The 20,239-nt window shown below is 55.4% G+C and overlaps 1 protein-coding gene across 4 annotated transcripts in view; it reads left to right on the forward strand.

Moving 5' to 3' along the window:
• GSE1 (Gse1 coiled-coil protein) overlaps positions 1–20,239 on the forward strand; it is a 418,445-nt gene that overhangs the window by 62,615 nt on the left and 335,591 nt on the right. The window lies entirely within an intron of this gene.

Raw genomic sequence — 20,239 nt, forward strand, 5'->3', positions numbered from 1 at the left:
CAGGTGTGTGAGGTGCTGCAGGGTGGACAAAGGGCTAAATTCCATGGTGGGGAGCCCTGGCATTGGGTACACCTGGCGACCGTCGCCTTAAGGGTATACCTCCCAGAGCCCATCGCGCTACCTGGAAAAGGAGGTGAAACGCAAGGAGGGTGGCGGAGTGTTTAGTGTCATCGTTCAGTGCATGGACTTTGCAGAACGCAGTCCTGGTTCAGATGTCTGGCTCTGCTGCCGAGCAGAGGGATTTGAGCCATCAGTGAACCTTCTGGGACCACAGTTTCCTCCCAAAAGATGGACATAATAGGTTGTTCTCTTGAGAGGTATTTGTGAGGAATTCTCCAACACCGTCTTTTGCTCGGCACATTCATGCTCACCTGATACTTATACCAGTACTCATTTCATAATTTTATTTAATGAAGATTACGTAAAATTGACTTACTTCCCTTTTTGTAAGTCAATTTGTTTTTGAAGGGAGCTTCACACCACAGCTGTGGTAGGAGGCGCTGGCCACTCGCGACCCTGCCCCCTCCCTGGTACTATTGTTGGTGTCAGTGGAGAACCAGCTCCTAATTGACTATGATAAAAATCTCTGCCGTTTTTTGTCCCTTTGGTTGGATGTATTGAGATAAAGTCACATGCCTTAATCTCGAATTTAAAGCAGTTAAAATTTTAAAATAGTCTTCAGCATTCCCTCCGACTGCCAGTTAATTTAGTGCTTTTTTATGCATATGTTCCAGGATTGTTACAGTCAGGGGCCTTTAATAGAAAGTAGTTTCCTCCTCTGGCTGGAGGGAGGAAGTGGGGTTTGCAGGGTACTCCTTGGGGTCGGCCTTGTCCAGTCTGGCAGTTGCAGGAGATGGGCCCTAGGTGGCGCCCAAACCCCAAACCTGCAGTTTCCCATTCCTCATTAGGGGAGCACCGTGTGCATGTGTGAATGGGAGGTTGGTGTGTGCATGTGAGTATGAGTGTGTGTGTGGGGGGGTGTCTGTATGTGTCTCTATGTGTGTCTGTGAGTGTATGATGTCTGTGTGTGTGTTTGTGTTGCAGGGAAAATGTGTTTCACTGTGTTGTCTGTAGTGGGTATGTGAGAGAGGGAGAGTGTGTGAGTGTGTCTGTGTGTGGGTGTGAGCTTTGGGGAACCTGGAACCCCACACCCTCACTGGAAGCGTGGTTGGCGTGGACCCCCTGCAGGATTACCCAGCTCCAGGGACTGTGCACCCCACCCACCTCTGCCTCGCTCATCCTCAGATGTGATGAGCAGATGTACAAGGCCAGGCTGTGATTTATGTTCCCAGTCTCCTAATTATTCCCAGCTCTGGAGGAGGAGCAATCAAATGCTTTACAGAGCCAGGAGCCTGAAATCCTGGCAGGGTCTCTGGGGCGCCAGGCCCACTGCACCCCACCCCACCCTCAAAGGCCCCAGGTCTCTGAGGGGGGAGAGAGAGCCAGGCAGCCGAGGGTACTGCACCTGGAAGTGATAAAAAAGACGGGCGCTCACTGGGGAGCAGACCTGGGTGGGGGACGTCTGTCACTTCCTATGAGCACTGAAAAGGTCAGGGGCTGAGGGGCCCATGGGTCAGCCCCTCCCTCAAGGAATAATGGCTGGTGCGTCCCCCACACTCAGCCTAAGGCAGCTTTGTAGAGGTACCAACTTGGGTCTCCCTCTGCTTAGGTCCCTGAAGTGGCTTCCCCATGCTCTCAGAAGGAAATGCCAAATCCTCAGGGCTCAAGGGGTGTCTCCTTCCTGTCTGACCTCATTTTGTGGCCCTTCCATCCCTCCGGCCTCCACATGCCCCCAAGCACCCCCCCCCCCCCCCCGCCCCGTGTCTTCCTACTTAGACACAGTAAGTCAGTTCCCACGTCAGCTTTTATACCTTCAGTTCCCTCTGCCTGGAATGCTATTCCCTGTTTTCTCAGGGCTGAGGCGCTTCCCTCATGGGGTCACCAAGGCCTTTCTGGACCATGTGTTCTTTGGCGCTCATCTCTGACCACAGGTATCCTCCGCTCCGTGCAGGCGGGGTCTATGTCTGCTTGTTCCCGCTGTTCCCCGGTGCCTAGAAATGTGCCTGGTGGGCAGGGAGAGCTCAGTAAATATTTGTGGTTTGGATGGAGGGACAGACAGACAACAGATGGTAAGTCTGCAGCAGTGCCAAGAGGCCGAGGCTCGGGGCAGCCAGGACCTCAGGGCTCAAGAGCAGTGGGGTCCCTGGGGGTAGGAAGTGGCTGCCTAGGTCCGGGAAAGGCATCCTGCAGGGGGGTGAGGTACACTCCTTAGCGGAGTCCTGGTCTTAGGGACTACACAAGGGCTTCTCTGTCTTTCCTCCTCTGGGGAGCCTGGCTCAAGCCCTCGTGGGAGTGGGTACGGGCAGGGGGCGGTAAAGGGGTGTGTGGGGCGCTGCGTCTTGGCCCTGAGCCAGCAGCACAGGACTTGGTGCTCTCAGAGACAGGGAACCAGGGCTCAGGAGCTTGGCCCTGATCGAGGGTCACTGGCCTTGAACACCGGTGTGGGGCTCCCCAGTTGAGTGGCCTCAGGGAAGCCAGTCACTCAGACTCTGTGTCCCCCTTCTTTTCTCTGCTTGGTGTCCCCCAGCCCTGCCCACCTGCAGGGCCAAGCAGATAAGGACCTGCAGGGGACCCTGAGGGAAGGTGGGCCTGGGACCCCCTGCTAGCTCACAGCTGCCTTCTCTCCCTCTCAGCTCCCTCCTGCCTCTCTGGGCCTCGCTCCCAGGCTCGCCCCCAAATGTCTGTGTCTCTGACCGTTCTGTCTGCCTGACTCTCTGAGTTCTTGACTGTCTCTTGCACTGCCTTTTCCCTCTGTCTCTGTCATCCTTACTATCTCTGTTTCTTTTTCTCCTTTTGTCTCTTTCCCTTTTTCCATATTCTCCTTTCCGCTCTCAGCTCTCTCTTTTCTCCCTTTCTCTCCCTCTCCCTCTCCCCCAGAGCAGCTGTTACCTAATAGGCTGTTAATGATGATACAGTAAGTGGAAGGCATGGTCCTGGGGGAGCCACCATGATCTGTGTAATTGGTCTCGAAGGAGACAGAAGTATCTAATATTTACACACCAGCATTAATCCTTTGGGAACCTTATCTCGGCTGGAACCGAGCAGGGAGAGGTGGCTCTGGCTGACGCCATCTGCCCCCATTGACACCCATCAGAAGGTCTTTGGTCAATGGGAACTACTCCCTTTGGGTGGGGAGGGCCCAAGCTAAGCGTTCTTGGAGGTGCAGGCCCAGTGCTGGGGGTAGTTTCATTGACCTCTCCTAGGTGGTTGCCAGGCATTCAGCATCCCCTCCAGAGGACGTGACGTGAAGAGAATCCCCCAATACTGAAGAACTCTGGGCCGGAGGGAGAAGGGGGACATGGACAGGCAGGGGGCAGCTCCCAGGGGATGTTTGAGCCCCTGGATCCAAGCGTGCCTGAAGTCCTTCTGCCCCAGACTTCACTTATGTAGTCAACGAAGTCCATCTTTGGCTCAGCCAGCTTGAGACACAGCTGAGAAATCCTGCTTTACCCCGGCAGGAAAGACACCGGGGGTGCCCCCAAAATGTATCCACATGACTTGTATTCATCTTTTGTTATCAGTATATATTATTACAATTTTCACACAGCTCTTTTCCTTCCTTAAAACGAGTACGCATTTTGTTGGCACCTCTGTATTTAAGCAGCAGTAGTGTTTGTTCAGATTTCATCGCACCCAGTAGCCCAATATATCCAGTCGAGAGAAGCGGAGTTGCTCCAGAGGGAGGACTCCCACCCCCACTGGGCCCCTTCTCTAGGGGCAGGGGGCGGGGGAACCCCGGCTGCAGACCGTTCCCTGATCTCACAGAAGGAGGCTTGGGGCCCAGCAAGGAGTGGTCACGGGGTGACCACAGAAGCTCCTACCAGTGGAGCACTTGTCGTGCCCAGCCCGGGTTGCAGTGTTTTAAGGGTCTTGTGTAGGTAACAACCTCCCCCGCCCCAACCCGAGAGGATAGCATTAGCCTGGTTCAGAGACTGAGAAACTGAGAGGCAGAGCGGGGTGCAAGCCAGACCTCCCAGTTCCGGGGCGGGGACTCTAAGGGTTCTGCCAGACCTCAGCACAGGGGACCTCCCACAGCAGAAGTCACTTAGTGGAAATGACAGCTCTTCAGAGCAGTGCTCTGGGCTTTCTGCCACGGCATGGGACAGGCAGGCTCTCGGGCCGGGGTCTGATCCGGGGTCCTGCTACCCTGCTGTGTACTCAGCGAGACGGTGTGTGTCTTTTATGTCGCTATCCCTGAGTTGTATCCTTTACAGTGAACCAGTACCAGTAAGTCATGTTTCCCTGAGTTCTGTGAGCCATTCTAGCAAATTATCAAACCCAGGAGGGGGCTGTGGGAACCCCTGAGTTACAGCTAATCAGTCAGGAGTACGGACACCCAGGACTTGTGATTGGCACGTGAAGTGGGGGGCAGTCTCGTGGGACTGAGCCCTTGGCCTGTGGGCTCTGTGCCAACTCTGGTAACAGTGTCAGAACGGAAGCCAAGTGTGGCCATGTCTGCTGTCTGGAGAGTGGCAGAATTGGTTGTTGGTATGGAAATACCACGTGGTTGGTGTCACAAGCGTCCTTTGGATAGAAATGAATCGTAGCTGTGGGGAGCGTGTTGTTCTGCAGGCCTGCCGGCCTGGCTGTGCGTGGGGCTGCTTCTCACAGCTCTGGGCCCAAGAAACAAGTGGCAGGAAGGCAGGTATATGGGCTCCCACGGCCCGGCACCCCAACACCCTCCCTGAGGACGGCGGTGTCACTGGTATACCAGCCGCTGATGCCATAGGGCCGAGAGCTGTGTAACGGGTGTCTCTCCATGCCTCAGTTTCCTTATCTGTACAATAGGGATGGCACTGGTTCCTGCTCTCTGGCGGTTGTGGGGTTCCCAGGGGTGGAGTCTGTTATTATGTTGGTCACGGCCTCGGGCAGCTTCTTTCCCATCCTCTTCCCGTGTCTTCCACCATCCTGAGGCCAGGCCGAGCCCTTAGTTGTGCCCTCAACTAAGGGCAGGAAGTGCCCTTCCTGCCCACTACACAGAGAGAAAACAGGTCCCTGTCCAGGCTGCCATGGTGGCCACCCATACACCACATGGCCTCTGGCACAGAAACCCCTTGGGAGCCCGTGCCCAGCACCAGACGTGCACTCCCTCACGGCCTGGCCCCTGTAGGACCCATGGACAGTTTACAGACAGAGCAGCCCCAGGGGTGTCTGCTGTCGGTCAGCCCTGCGCCAGCTGGCTGTCTCCAGGACTTCTGGCGAGCTGGGCTGGAGCAGACGGGATGGCTGCCTCTCGCCTGCTGCAGGCCCGTGCTGCCTCCTGGGGAAACGAGGCCGGGCCTCCCCTCTCTGAGCCTCTGTGGGCCTGCCCTTGCCATGCAAGCACCTCTTATTCCTCTGGTCATAAAACAATATGTGCTCATTCCTTTTAATTTTTATAATTTCAGAAACACCCTAACATATGAAAAATGGCATTTTGCAAATGCTATTCTAAGTACAGGGTTTTGTGTTTTGTTTTTTAATAACAATTTTATAACAGTTCACCAAAGTGTAGAGTTCACTGTATTCTAGAAGAGTCACAGATATATGCAGCCATCACCACTATCCGATTCTAGAACATTTCATCATCTCTAAAAGAAACCCCTTATCCTTCGCAGTTACTCTCCATTCCTCTTTCTCCCAGCCCCTGGCAACCACTGATCTACTTTCTGTCTCTATGGATTTGCCTATTCTGGATATTTCATATAAATGGAATCATATAATATGTGTCCTTTTGTATCTAACTTCTTTCATTTAGAAGAATATTTTCAAGGCTTATCCATGCTGTAGCTAGCATGTATCAGTGCTTCATTCCTTTGTCTGGCTGAATAATATTTCATGGATGGATATGCCACATTTAGTTTACCTACTCACCATCCATGGACATTTGGGCTATTTGCATTTGGAGCTTTTATGAATAGTGCCACTCACAACTTGTGTGTGCCACTTTTTGTGTGGACAGAGGTTTGCATTTCTCTTGGCTGCACACCACAGAGTAGAACTGCTGGGTTATGGTAGCTCCGGGTGTCAATGGGCTTTCACAACAGAAACACTTCCAGCTCTTTAGGCTCTGCCTCTACGTCACTCTGTCTGGTCTTCTCATGGACACCCTGGAAGCTAGTGTAGCCTGTCCCTAAGGGGAAGGACTTGGGTCTTGTTTGCCACCATGTCCCAGGCCAGAGCACAGTAGTGGCACAGAGTAGGTGCTCATTAAACACTGGGTGGATGACTGAGCCCTGCAATCTGGTGCTTCTGCCAGCCTCGTTGGCCCTCCGTACAGAGGGAGATCAGTTTCCCTCCGGTGCCTCGCTCAGGGCCTGGTACTTGTCAGCTGACTCATGTAGAAGCAGACACTGCTGTTCTCCCTGTTTCTCTAGGCTCAGCAGGTGACCAGGCCCAAGGTAATTGGTCCCTGGTCAGCCTGACTCAGAAGCCAGACAGGACTAGAGTAGATGATCGGAGTAATCCTGGCAGGGGCCTGGGGCCTGCCTGCCTGTCATGATGCCCACCAGGCCTTGTTGGGCGACCTGAGCCTGCCTGCTGCAAGTGGGGCCCCAGCTTCCCAGGGGGCAGACGAGGCTCTTTCTTAAGTCCTTTCCTCTTTCCTGCATAACTCCAGGTCCAGAGATCCGAGTAATACAGCTGATGCCCAGCAGCCCGGCACCCGGCTCTCTCCTCAGCTCCACCCTGTCCCTCTTCCCCATCAGAGGCAGCTAATTCCCTGCCATACGTCTGCGTTTGTGCCTTGCTCTCCCACTGCTGATCTCTGGGTAACTAGGTCCCCTGTGTGGCCAGACTCTGAGATGCTCCGTGCTCCCCACCTGCATCTCCCTGGCTGGCCTAACCAGTGGTGTGGCAGAGCTGGGCAGAGCTGGCCTGGCGGCAGGCATCACCTCATCTGTCATGTGGGCACTGTCACCTGCCTGGCACAGAGTGGGGCTTAGTACTTGTTTGCTAGACGGGAACATGGCGGGTGGAGCTTCCTGCCCCTCCCTGCATCCCAGGGAGCATTTATCCAGCACTTGTTCTACACCAGCCTGAGGCTGCTATGTTAACAGCAATAAGTGACAGCAACAGCAATGCTGGCCTTCCCTGGACTGGCTCCTCCCACTGGGCCACGCCCTCCCTTAAGCCACGCCCTCCCTAGGCCACGCCCTTCCCTGGACCACCTCTGAGGTTGGGGCTGTCTTCCATTTCACAGAGGGCGACTCAGAGGACCAGAGAGGCTAGTGTGGTGGCTAGGTGGGCTGGAAGCCTCAGTGGATGGGATGCCCTCCAAGGCATTGGGAGGTGCCCGTAGTGGAAGGTGCCTACATTGCCCCAACACGTGGCCCAGAATCCTTAGGCCCGGAAAATGCTCAGGCCGTGGAGATAACAACACTGGATCTGATCCAAAGCCCCACGTTGCAAGGTTGATTCCAGGCAGACACTTTACTGTTTTGAGCCTTGGTGTGCTCATCCGTAAGAGTGGGCCTAGGTCACGCATCTCAGGTGTCGGGCAAGGATTCCTAGACGCACATGCGTGGAGCATGTCTGTGTGCCTAGTGCTGCTCTAAGCCCTGGAGATGGATGCAGTGGCTTGGCTAGTGTTCTCCCACACGCATGGCCTCCTGGAACCTCAGAATGGGACCCTAGTAGGAAGGAGCGTCTTTACAGATGTCGTTAGTTAAACTGAGGTCATACTGGATTAGGGTGGCCCTAGATCCACTGACAAGTGTCCTTGTAAGAAGAGGGGATTTGGACACAGACAGAATGGCATGTGAAGACAAAGACACAGGAAGAAGGCCATGTAAAGATGCAGGCTGAGAGCTGAATGGTGCTTCCACAAGCCCAGCCAAGCCAAGGACTGCCAGCCACCACCAGAAGCAGGAAAGGGGAGGACCGTCCCCTAGAGCCTTTGGAGGGAGCACAGCCCTTGACTCCAGACTAATGGCCTCCTCAACTGAGAGAATACGTTTCTGTTGTTTTAAGCTACCCAGTTTGTGGTAATCTATTATATGCCCTGGAAAAGTATTACAGTCAATTAACTCATTTAATTCTCACTGTTACCCATACGTAAGAACTGTCATTGGCTCCCTTTTAGAGATGAGGAAACTGAGGCACAGAGAGATGGAATCCCTTAGCTGTAGAGGTGAACAAGTAGCAGAAGTAGGATTCAAACTCGGGGATTCTGACTCCTGATCCTGGAGTTAACCCCTGCACCATGAGGGTCAGTGACTATGCCCAGTATTGAGTAGATGGCTTAGCTGTTGCCTGTGAAACCAACTGGCTCATGGAGTCCCCTTGGTCTGGCCCCTGAGGGGATTTGGCAGCATTAGGAGGCTAGTCCTGTTGTTACACATTCAGTATTCCCTCCTGCGTAGTGCAAAGCTCCAGAATCTTCCTCCCTTCCCTCCATCACGTAGGCCTTGTGTGCCCTTGTGCCTACTAGGGAAATCAGCTTTAGACACTTTGTGGTGTAAGGGACAAGCCCTGCCTCCCTCAATTTTCCCCTCAGCTCCCTGGGCACACCCCAAGACTGTCTACAGAACACCAGAGCTCTGAGGAACCCAGTTTGGTGCCCAGAGAGGCCAACATGAGTCAGTTTCAGGCTTTAGGCCCAGGGTACCCTAAGGACTCCACTGCTAGAGTTGTGGGAACAGGAGGAAACCAGCGAAGCCGTGGTCTCCAGGGAACCCTGCAGCTGTAACCAGGACGGGAGAAATGGAGGGTATCCTGGTGGGGAGACTTGCATGAGCTTTGAACACACCAAGCATCCAGCCATCAGAGAATTCCACAGGCGTTGTCCGCCCAGCCTCCCTAAGGTTACACATGCACATCAGAGGCCCTGGGTGACAGGACTGGTCTGTCCTTGTAAGCTTTGTGGCCTCGAGCAAGACACAGCCTCTCGGAGCCTCAGTTTGGTCATCTGTGATATGGGATCACAGGCTGCCTCCCTCACGGGTGCTGGCACTGCTTAGCAGCTCCGAGCAGCTTGCTCGATGTAGCACTTGGGGTGCGCTCCAGCTCTAAGGCACCCGCACCCACCAGCAGGCTGCTTGCAGGCCTGCAGAGGATGGTGTGACAGGGAGAGCATATGGTGGGCATATGCCACGCGGGAACACGCTGCCCACGGGAGGAGGCAGCAGTTCCAGAGAGGGAGCTAAGCCCTCCATCACCGTCAGCCATGCACTGCTCCTGCCTCGCGTTCTCAGGGCCTCTCTGCCTCTGCCCTCGCCTAGGTGAGCCTCTGCTCGCGTGGGGACTTGTGGTGTGCTGGGGGCACCTCCTGGGGTGATGGGCGATGTGCTTGTTGACCACTAGATGTCGCTGTGCTCTGCACGATCTGGCAGAGCTACAGCCTAAGGAGCCCCTGGAAATGGGGTGGGGTCTCTCTCAGGGGGCTGCCCTGCTAACTTTCCTGCGTCTCCACCTGGGACACCCAATCCAGCCTCCGTCTTGGGACAGGTGGTTCCTCCTTCCCCTCCATCTGTAGGAAGACTATGAGTTAGCCAAATGGCGAAGGAGGGTGGGCAGGGGTGTTCCCAGTAGAGGGACCTGTGTGTGCAACCGCCAAGAGATGCGACCAGGCCAGGCGCTGTGGGCTTGGGGGTGCAAAGGAGGTTCTGGGTGGCTAGAGCATGGCATGAGCATGGGAAGGTGCGGGATGGAGCTGAAGCTGGACCTCATCATTGCCCTACTGCCAACCTGGTAATGAGTGCTTACCGGGTGCCAGACATCACCTATCCCATCCTCCCAATCAGCCCAGAAGGGGGTACTGTTCTATCCCTGGTGTACTTGGTGCCCAGAGAGGCCAAGTAACGTGCCTAGGGTCACACAGCAAGCGACAGAGCTGGTTTGGAGCCCCAGGGTAGCTTCAGAAGTGGGTGAGCAGAGAGAGGTCTTGGAATGTCCATTGAGCCTTCCCCACCCCTGAGGACCCACGCTTCTCTCTGTGGGGCATTGCCTACCACCCTACCCTACCTATGCCTCCCTCCACCCAGGTGCTCCACAGGCCTTGCTCCCTTGGATGCCTGGCCTGGGGCCCGAGCTAACCCTTAGAGGTTGTCCTTTCCCCTCTCCCACAGTGCCCCCCCACAGCAGGCATCCAGTACCTGCTCTGCTATGTGTTCTGTAGCCCCTCAGCATGGCTTCACCATGGGGAGGGGGTCCCTCGTGCATCACAAATTGGGACAGATGGCTCTGGGCTCTCGGCCTCCAGGGGTTTTTGCTAGTAACTGGGAAGTTTCAGAGGTCACCAGTCCCCACGGGGCTCCCCACCTTGCTTGCTCTGAGTCTAAATCAGGTCACACACCAGGTGACAAGGAGAAGTGTTTCTGGTACAGCAGGGAACATTTGCAGTGGGAGAGTTGTGGACCCCAAGCCCTGCAGTTAGAAAACCTCATCCCAGACATTACCCAGAGGGAAGGACAGGAAGGGGGGGGTCCCAGTTATGGGCGGAATCTGGTTAGAGCCCACAGCCACGTTAGTGGCATGTGCTGTGCCCCTTTACACACGTGACAGGCTCGGGGTGGGGAGGGGCGTCTGGGCCTGCTGTGCCCACTACACCATGCCCCTGAAAGCCCCCAAGCCCAGGAGAAGGGGTGGGGACAGCCCCCACTGGGGCAGCAGCGGGCATCTAGGCAAGGACCTGTCGCCCACCCTGATCCCACGTGGGAACAGATGGGCAGGGAGAGGGGAGGCGGCGGCAACAGTTGGTGCTGTCAGCTTCTGGCTCCCCCGCAGCCCCGGGTGTGAGAAGCAGGGGTGGGAGCAAGTGGCAGAGCCCAGCCTTCTGTCAGTGCCTCCCCCTCAACCTGCTTCCTCTACCCTTCCAGAGGCTTCTCCCCAAAAACCCTGCCTGGAGCCGACCTGGGAGGCCAGGGAGCCCAGGGGTCAGAGTCTGGGCTCAGGAGGACTGAAGGCCTCGCTGCCAGCCCAGCTCAGCTGCGTCCTGGCTGTGTGGCCCCGGACCACTGAGGATGCCCCTGCCAGCCTCGGTTTCCCCATCTGTAAAATAGGGTGATGTCAGTGCCTACTTTTGCGTTCTGGCTCTACCTAGTGGAGCTGTGTGACCCTGGATACGTCCCTTACCCTCTCTGTGCCTCGGTTTCTGTAAAATGGGGAGAGTTATACTAATGCCTGACTTATAGTGTTGGGAGGCTGAAAAGAGTTTGATAAAAGCGTGTGAGGGGGCATAAGCTGTGTGTGGGCTGTCCTTGGCAGGGAGACTCAGATAGCACTAGGGGCAGGCTCCAGGTAGCGAGGCCTGCTGCAGCCAAATGTTGTAGCTGACGTGTAGAGCGTGTACTCTATGACCGGGCATATTCTGTGTGTTTCACCTGTGTGAACACATGTAACCTCATAGCACCTTAAGGTTTAGTACCATTATTGTTGTAGTTGTACAGACGGGAAAACTGAGGCATGGGGTATGGAGGTGCTGCCTTACAGTTTATTGCTCCGCATCCCTTTGCAAAGCCCTCCTCTCATCCATCCTGACTTCCAGCATGTGGTCCAGCCTCTCAGCATCAGCTCGCCTCCATCTGGGATCCTGGATCCTGCTGCCCCCTGCTTCCCCTACCTGCCCAGATCCCCCAGCTCAGATTCCCTGTCCGTCCCAGCTCCAGGGGCTGGACTGGCCCAGCCGTGCTATCAGCCCCGCTGTCTCTCCCCTCACTTGCCGACCCTATAGCCTCAGGACATGCTTGCACTAAATAATAAAGGTTTTGCTCCAACATTGCGATGTCTAGTGCAGTCGCCACCAGCCACACGTGGCCACTTAATGACATACGGTTGTAAATTCAGTTCCTCAGTCACACTAGCCGCCTTCCAAGTGCTCAACAAGCACATGTGGCTGGTGGCTACCGTATGGGACAGCATAGATCCAGAACATTCTGTCATCACAGACTGTTCTGTTGGAGTGCTGCTCATGCCATCAGGCCTTTGGGTGGGGGAGGGAGGACCTGAGGGTATTGGAGAGCTGAAGGGAGCATGACACTTGCTATCCCGGTCTAAGAGGCAGGCAAGAACGTACTGGAATCACTCTCTGCATTTTATGCCGTATTTCCCCAGGAACTCGCTCTGTTCTGTTTTACCAGACCTCACATGGGAGCACATGGTCTGAGCAAGGGTAGTGCTCACATACTTGTAAATTGATTTATAGATGTCTTAGGAGATATGAGAAATGAAAGCACGTTTGGTTAAGCATTTTACAGATTGCCTTCTTTGAAAAGAAAAAAGAAACTAAAATTGAGTGTCTTCTTTTAATCTCCCAGCTTGGAGATTCCAAGAGGCCAGGCCTGGCAGTGGGGAGCACAGGCCCTGGACTCAGTTCCTTGCTTTGCCCAGCAACCTGGGCAGTTTGGCTCACTTTCGGGACCTTGGTTTCTTCATCTATAGAATGGGCAGAATAACCCCTGCTAAGGTGAAGATCTCAATGCGGGGGTTGTGTGTGCAATGCCTGGGGAAGGCCTGGTGGGAGCAGGGGCCTCTTCCCCTGCTTTGAGAAGGGACAGAAGGGGCAGAGCGGGGCCAAGACACCCCTCTGCCTCCCTGCACACTGCAAATGCCGCACAGGCCCAGCCTGATTGGGCCGTTTTCCCACAGGCCCATCACACAACCTGGAATAGCCTGGCTCCCCTGGAGGGGCAGCCTTGCCTTTCCTGTCATAGGATGGAGTGAGGGGAAAAGGGACCCAGGGAGCATCCGAGGAGCACAACATTTTCCTGGCATCCTGCCCTTGGAGTGGGCTCTGAGTTCTTCCAGGGTGCGAGTGAGGGTAAGAAAGGTCCAGAAGGCTGTGGGTGCTGCCTCCTGCATGCACAGGGCAGGATGGAGGAGCGATAGAGTTTAATCTCAGGAGCCTTTGTCCCGGCCCTGCACCCAGCAGCCTCAGCCTTGGACACAGGTGGTCGTGAACGTTCCTGTTTGTTTGTTGTTCTGTTTGGCACATTTTCATCGAGTACCTACTCCGCGCTGCAGAAATAGCGTGCAACTTAGCAGCCCTTCCTAGCGGGGTAGGAGGGGAGGGGTCAGGGGTTTCCTTTGACTCAGAAGACATCAGAGAATTCTAGCAAGAGCCCTCCCGCTCCAGGTATGAGGAGGTGGGAGGTGGGTGTCCCAGATGTCCAGCCCCGCCCAGTGACCACCTGGTGGTGTCACCGCACTCTCCTCAGAGACGACACGGCCCCGTCATGTGGGTGCTTATGGGGCTGCCCCACATGGCCTCTGCTCCCTAGGCCGACCCGGCCCTGGTGGGAGGCCAGGCCTATGGCTCTGCCAGACTTTACTCCTGCCAGCTGGCCCAGCCCTGCATGGTTGCCATGGCAATCCTACAGCATGTCAGCTGGGCCTGCTGCTCCCCCATCATCTCTCTCTGGGGCCAGAGCCACTTCTGGGAGGCCCTGGGGGCTGCCAGGCAGAGGGGAGTTTCCCAGAGGCTCCTCAGGGTTCTCGGCCCAGGCCAGGCCTTGACCTCTGCTGAGGGGTTGGGAAGGACCTCTGGGCAAAGAAGGAGGGTTCCCCAGGGTGACCAGAAAGATGGAGGGAAGCCAGGGGGCAGAGAGAAGTGAAGTGGAGTAACCCAGAGTGGGTGTATGTGCCGTGGGTCTCCAAGGGCCCACTTGGGATGGGGGCATTGCTCATATTGCAGCTAGACCTCCCTCTGAGGGGTTGGTTGCTGTCATGATGGGAATATCCGTGTTGGAGACTGGGAGGGGGGGAGTACCCACAGAGAAGGAAGAACTGCAAGGGGAGATACATAAGCAGAAAGGGGTCCAATCCAGGGTGGAGAGCTCTGCTGGTGGGAGCCCTGGAGCAGCTCAGAGGCAGGAAGAGCCCCTTATCCTGGCTTCCTGGAGGTGGCGACCTCCCACAGGGTGTCAGTGTGGCTGGAGCTGAAGGGACAGACGTGAGGCTGCAGAGAAGGGGCCTGGAGGAGGTGGGGGGTCTAGTAAAGGATGGGGCAGGGCCACATCCCTCCCGCACAAGCTCCTGAAAGGACCCTACACGGTGGTCCCAGGCTGGGGCGGCCCTGAGAGGGGCCCCCTAGCAGCCCTCCTGCCCTCTCAGCAGCACTAAGGGGCTTGCTGCAGCCCTTCCCCCTCCAGCAAGCCTTCCCAGCCACCTCGCCCTGCTGTCACCTCTGGTCTCTGAGGTCACAGCGTAGCTTTATTTGCAGTGACCTTGATGCGGTCAGGTCAAATATTTCAACTCAGTGGATTCATCCAGCAGGAGCAGGTTTCCATGGCAACAGGGGCTGACCCACAGCACCCTCCCGGGCCCCCTGAGCTCTCTGCCCTCCAGGAAGCCACTTTGTGCTCCTGCCTGCATGCCCACCATCATAGTGCTTCGCATGGTGAGGTGTGACGGCTCTGTGCTTGCCAGTCGCCCCCTGGACAGCTCTGCGAAGGGCAGGATTGTGTGTAGTGGAGCCCCCACCGCTGGCCCCAACGTCCTTTAATGTGAGCACAGGGGGCTGTTGTCCATGAGGGCACGGAATCCATGTGCCGCCTCAGTCGTCAGCATCAGCATACAGATGGGCTCTTGGTTTGTCCTGGGGACATCTGTTCACCTGCCCAGCCCAGCTACAGAGAGAAAGGGAGGCATGTGCAAAAGATATGAGGCCTAGTTCAGAATTTTGTGTAGGGGTGGGGGTGGAGGGGTGGGATTCAACCAAGATAGCCATGACACCCAGTTTTGCAGAGGCTGTGTCCTAAAGGGTTGTGTCCTCTCCCAGAAACTCAGGTCACCTGGGAAGAGACCTGGCACCTAAGAGTTGGGTGCTCAGCCAGTGGTTTAAGCTATCAGCCCTCATGGTGTGCCCTCATCTCTCCTACCCTTCTGCCCTGCAGGGCCTGAAGGGCCAAGGCCACCCCTATCATCCTGGTGCTGTCCTTCTGCCATACGATGCCCTGTCTCTGCTTGTGTTCCAGCAGCCTGGGCACAGAGCCAGGGCTTTCCGGCTGATAGCATCTCTGCTGTGCCCCCCAACGCCAACCGGCACTTATGGGTGTTTGCTGTATGCCCGCAAACACCCAATGGAGCCCTTTATGTGCGTCATTTAGTCCTTCTAACACCCGCCGAGGGGGGTGGGCAGCAGTTCTGGTGCCACCACTCACTAGATGTGTGACTTTGGAAAAATAACTTGGCCTCTTGGGGCCCCCGTGTTCCCATCTGTACAATGGGCTATTGCCAGAACTCAGTAAGTGGATTCATGTAGAGTTTAGAACTGTGCCCGACTTCTTGTTAGGGCTCAGCAAGGGTCAGTGATTGGTGTGTTCTTCCCTGCTCTGCAGAGAAGGGGGACACTCACGTCTCCAGGTTGGCACAACTGGTTCTGACCTACCAGGCAGCAGGTTCCATGGGGGCTGCATGGGAGAGGCAAGAACAAGCTCCGGGGGAGGGACTGGCCAAGCTCGGTCTGCCAGATTCCTGGCAGACGGCAGGAGAGGGCTCTGCATTTATTTGTTCCCCTTATCCTGAGGCCATCTACCTTCCACTGTGTCCCCAGGACCCAGCAAATGCCCTTGAATGGAGCATGAAAACAGCAGACATCTATTCAAGTATGTTCTAAACACTTTATGCTTCGTTCATTCATTGAGTCCTCCTGATAACTCTTGAGGTCCAAGCTATTATCATTCCCATTCTAGAGATGGGAATAGGGAAACTGAGAGAGGTTCAGAATTTGACCATAAGCCTGTAGCAGCAGCATAGGCACAAAAGAACCTATGATTTATCACCCACTTATGATGTCCCCATGATGCTAAGCATTTAAAATGCATTCATCTCAGGATATTCCCCAAACCTTATGATGTAGGGACTTTCATCATCCCCACTCTACATTTGGGCAAACTGAGGCACAGGAGTGAGGCACCCAAGGTCACACAGGCAGCAAGAGGCAGAGCCTATTTTGAACCCAGCGCCCAGGCCCACCACCCCTTCTCTGCCACCTCCCAGCGACTCTCAGAATGCCCTGCTCTTCAAGAATAACTTCGTTCTGAAACCTGACGATGACAAATTATTTTTTTAATGGTTTTAATTTATCCCCCTTTCCTCAGAGAATGTCAGAGGCAATCTGCTTCTCTCTGTGTCTGTGAGCCTCCCCGTCTCTTGTTAGTGGCTCAGCTTTGAACATATTTCCTTTTATCATGTGGTGACACGCGGTGGCAGAGGGCGATTCCGGGAGAGATTGTCTGGGAGGGGCTGGGCTAGAGTTTGCATCGCTCCTGACAGCTAATTAGCTGTGTGTCTTTGCACCGGGGGCCTCTCAGATGGCAGGCGTCATCCTCATGGCCCCAAGGCTGCATGCCAAGGCCTCCTCCTCCATCCGCGGCGCGGAGATTTCCCGAGTAACGGCTTCCATTTGGCAGTGCCCTTGGACTCTGGGGTCTGCAGTGGCAGGGGGAAGAGGGCAAGGCCAGAACCGCTGATCCCCGGGGACTGAATTTGCCAACAATTAGTGAGGCTGTAGAGTAGGACCCAGAGCAGAGCAGGAGTCAGAGGCTTCGGTGACCTCAGGCAAGTCTGCCCCTCCCCAGGGCTCAATTGCCTCATCTGCAAATTGGGCGCACAACACTGGCTACGCATCCCGCAGGAGAATGTGACGCAGGCTGAGCTGAAAGGTGCTCAGTCTGTGCTGAGCACCTACGGTGTGCCGGGCCCTGCTCTAGGCACCGGGGTAGAGGGGTGAACAAAATGGCTGCTGACCTGGCAGGGAAGGAGACTGGAAGGGAAGGAGACTGGAAGGAACTGAAAGATAGCATGTGTAATGCCTACGATTGTCAGGGAAGGGGTCAGGCTAGCTTGCATGCTCCTGACAGCTCATTAGAGGTGATTAGAAGCATGGAGGAATATGAAGCCTGGTGGGGGGGAGAGAGGGGAGCGGGGAGAAGATTGCACTTTCCCATAGTGTGGTCAGGAACTGCCTCGCTGACAGTAGCATTGTCAATTATTATTCCTATTTTGTTTATTTACGGGGATCAACAACAAAGATCATCAAACCTTGTTGGGGGGGTACTTGTTAGAAAAATACGATTTGTCTTTTGTAGGGCAGAGGTTTTCACGCTTGAGCAGCATCAGGGTCCCCTGGAGAGCTTGTTAAACAGATAGCCTGGCATCCCCAGAATTTCCCATCCAGAATCTGCATTTCTGACAAGTTCCCAGGGGAATGCTAATGTTGCTGGACCAGGGAGAATCCCTGGTCTGGTCTGAGAATAGACGTGGCTCATGCAGTCAAGCTTGAATTTCTTCTGCCTACTGGTTGTGGCCTGTGAGAGCCGCTGATTCCTGTGACAAACACTCTGGAGGCACCTAAGATTGGATTAAACTATATGAAATGGCCACTTTTTCCATTTCGTGCGGTTCAGCTTCCTATGTGCTGGGTCTAAACAGCTGTCCTGGTCTCCCGGAGCTGCCGGTCAGCAGGGAGGGCAAAGACATATAGACCATGGTGTACCAGAATAGAGCTCAGCCCAGGGTGGGCCCTTAGCCAGCCCGGGCATCAGGGAGGGCTTCCAGGAGGAGGTGACACCTGAGTGAGATTTCCACAGATTCTCAGTGCTGCCAGGTAGGGAAGGTGGGATGGGTGTTCCAAGTGGAAGGGACATCTCGTCTGGAGGTTAGGAGTGCGTGATCATGAGGCATTGCCCCCTGTAGGAAGACGGGGGTGGGGCTAGATTGGGGAGTGGGGTCCCCCTTCAAGGGCCTCAAATGTCCTGCCAGGGACATTTCATCCTGGGGTTTTATCCCACGGGCAGAGGGGGCCCCTGACGCATGGGAAGTAACATCTCAGACTGGCCCTGTGCCGCCCGGTGAACCAGCCCATCATCCCTTGAGCCTGGCACTGCTGGCAGGAAGCTGGTGGGAACCTTGGCCGCATGCTGAGTTGGACCTCTTCCAGGTTTCACATGCTTCCACTCTGGGAAGCCCCTGAGTTTCTGGAACCCAGTCTTTATTTCACATGGACCCCCTTTGTCTTTACCATCTTTTTTTTTTTTAAATTTTCTGACCTAGTGGTGCTAAGAATACCCCGCTTTCCATCCTTGGCACCAGGCTCTCTGAGACCTGAGAATGGTCTTCACCCATGGGCTACAGGAGGGAGCGCAGGGGCTGGCAGGTACTGCCTTGAGGCCTGTACTCGGTGAGGTCCACCTGGGCGTGGTGTCCAGCACACAGTGCCATGGTTCTTCTCAGGGGCTCAAGGCCTCTCTCTCCCTGCCTCCCAGCATCATTCGGTCCAACAAGAGTAGAGGAAGGGAAGAAAACTGTGAAATTGGTCCCTCCTTCTGTTGAGAACCCTTGGTGTACGGTGTGTCTGGAGCATAGAAGCAGCAGGGCCAAGGGGGTTAAGTCCTTGCGTTTTGAGATCAGACTCTGGGTGGCTGTGGGATGCCATTCTGGAGGCTTGGCCTCTTTGTGCCTCAACTCTTGCTTCTGAGAAATGGGACAGTAACAGCGCAATGGCAGTGCAGAACTGTGGTGAAGAGTACACAGGCTGGCACCCCTGGAGTGCTTGGAAGGTGTCTGGCGTGTAGTAAATGCACAATAAACATTTGATGTTATCACTGTGCCACTAGTGGGCGTGGGGGGCTGCTTGCCTTGTATGGCCACATTGGGAGTGATAGGATGGGAATAAAGATAATTTTGTTCTTCTTAAGAGAAAGCGAGCAATGAGATTAGATGAACGAGGGCCTGCGGGTAAATGCACGAAGTATAGATGGGGTGGGGGTGGGGGGGTAAATTAGCTTATTTGCAGCAGGAAAAGCTAGTCACCAGTCTCAGCTGCCTGGCATGCTTGTTTCATAAACAAAGCAGAAAGGAGCGTGCATACACCACCCTGTGGGGGAGGCAATCCCGACTGCTGCTAATGGGGACCGACTGCTCAGAAAAGCTGCCCCCCTCTCGCCAAGTCTGCCCTCTGGACCCCGCCACATAGACCCTCTCCAGCTCAGGCTGCCCTCCTTCTGGCCGCCTCCTGAGTATGCCTGGCCTGTCTGTTGTAACTGGGATCCCCCCACCCTCTCCTTCATCCTCAGACCCAGTGCTTGAGGCACCGTGTGCCCAGAGTGTGGGGAGCTGCCCCACGAAACAGACAGAGACCCTGCAGTGAGGGTCTCTCCCCTGGGCACAGAGTGCCTGTGGTGCAGACCCTGACCTGTCACCGGGTCCGGACGCCACCACTCCCCCACCACTGCTGGGGGCAGGCACTGAGAGGACACGTGTTCAGGGCAGGTTCCGATTGTGATGAGGGCCGAATGTTCTAATCCGGACGTGGGGGGCTATCTGCTGAGCACAGGAAACGGGGGTGCAAGACCCCACCCACACCCAGGTGGAGGAGTCTCGTGTGACCTAGTGGCACGTTTTTCCAGTGAACATCCCAGGGTCCAGAGATGAGGGCCATGTCCATGGTTGGGCGGGTGTGGGCCCACATGTCTGAACTCAGCCTTGACGTGTGCTGGGTGCCCTATACCCCGTGCTGCCAAGGACGGTTACAGCTCCCTGCGTGAGAGTAGCCTGGCGGCCGGCAGAGCTCTAGACAGGTGACAAGAAATGATGGATTCCAGGCCTTGGCGCCAGCTCTGGAGGGAGTAAGGGAATTGCTCATGCTGTCAGAGAAAGGCCGTTCCAAGGAGCCCAAAGCTCCCCGGGGAAGTGGAGGGGCCTCCTCCCCAGGCCACGAGCGCCTTCAGGCCAAAGTGACCCGTGTCTGCCCTGGAGTACGGCTGTGGGAGTTCGTCTTCTCTCTCCAGGGTACCTACTACAGTCAGGAAGAAGTGATTTGAAAGGTGGGGTGGGGATGACCTTGCTCATTGCTCAGTTAAGGAAACTGAGGCCTGAGAAGTGAGTTAGGGCCCATCAGGGAGGCCTTTACCCTACACTCCTACTTTTGCTCAGCCAAATCCGGGATGGTTGCCACCAAGCTCTCCAGAGCCACCTGAGGTCTCCCTCTAAGTGGGCAGATGTGACAGCATCCACCAGGAGAAGGACCCGTACTCCCAATGCTCAGCAAGGGCTCCTGCATCCACTCTGTCCCTACCCAAGGAGCTGGTCGGCCTGCGCCCTGTGGGCCTATTTCTTCTCAACCTTGAGGTAGCTTCTGTTGTCATGCCCACTTCACAGTTGGCTAGACCGAGGCTGGCGGGTCTACATAGCCTGAGGCTGGCAGGTCTATGATTTTTTTGTGTGTTTTTAATGTTTTTTTTTTATTGGAGAATATTGGAGA

The sequence above is a fragment of the Rhinolophus hipposideros genome, assembly GCF_964194185.1.
Source record: "Rhinolophus hipposideros genome assembly, chromosome: 21".
NCBI lineage: Eukaryota > Metazoa > Chordata > Mammalia > Chiroptera > Rhinolophidae > Rhinolophus > Rhinolophus hipposideros.